Genomic DNA, 1,015 nt, shown 5'->3' on the forward strand with positions numbered 1-1,015 from the left:
ATCCTCTCGGATCACTGCATGGTGAGGTAAGTATACAGCATCATCACAATCTTCTTCATGTGATGGCACAGTTTTCACATGACCTAAACTTTTATATTCTTCTATGACTGAAGCATACTCAGCCTTAAGTTTGGCATTTTTTAATAACCTATTCTCAAGCCGATTAAATTGTTTTATTGCAATAGCTTTTGAATTACCATATTTGCAACTTGGATCATCGGTTTGAAATGCTAAATTAACTATATAGCGGCCAGAACTATCTCTTCTAGTAGTTGATGTGTATATACTCTCACATTTAATTTCCTCCTCTGTAAGAAGTGATTTATCAGAGGCAAATTGATCCGATTCAAGCTCCCAAAACTTCTTCATAAGTTCGTATTCATCATTTTGATGAATATGATTGCACCTAATAGTGCTGGAGCTCGATCTGGATTGAATTGGACCCGATAGAATCCAACCCAGCTGTGTATTTTGCGCAATTAATGAACTGGGTGAATTCTTGATCAGACCTTCAAGCAAAATCTGACCATAAACATCTGCTCCAAGGAGCATATCAATTTTATTTGCTGTTGCAAAGAAAGGATCTGCTAAAACTAATTTAGAAATTTCAGGACTAAGACTAACAACCGCATTCCCTTCCGGAAGTACTGAGGTGAGCTTATTGAGCACAAAAGCTTGAACGCAAACTTTAAAGTTGCAATGGCGTGATTCAATCTCAATTTCTACCCTCGCTTTGGAGGCAACAGAATTTGAGTAGTCACTACCCAAACCAATAATGGAGCTTTTGTGTGGAATCTTTCTTAGCCCAAGAAGTTGTACTGCGGCTTCAGTCAAAAATGAAGCCTGTGATCCTTGATCGATGAGACATCTTAGCGTGATCAATGAGCCTGTGTGTGACCTGGCATAAACTAATGCGGTGGCAAGTAAAACTTGTCCCCTGAAATGCGAAAAGCAGGCTCTGATATTATTAATATTTTTTACCTGTGTTGATGTAGATGCTGTTGCTTCTTCAGCA

The 1,015-nt window shown here is 38.5% G+C and overlaps 1 protein-coding gene across 1 annotated transcript in view; it reads left to right on the top strand.

Annotated features, from left to right (window-relative positions):
- The window catches only part of LOC119828179 (protein virilizer), a 14,128-nt gene that overhangs the window by 2,753 nt on the left and 10,360 nt on the right, over window positions 1-1,015 (top strand). The window lies entirely within an intron of this gene.

Source organism: Zerene cesonia, chromosome 7 (genome assembly GCF_012273895.1).
Source record: "Zerene cesonia ecotype Mississippi chromosome 7, Zerene_cesonia_1.1, whole genome shotgun sequence".
Taxonomy (NCBI): Eukaryota; Metazoa; Arthropoda; class Insecta; order Lepidoptera; family Pieridae; genus Zerene; species Zerene cesonia.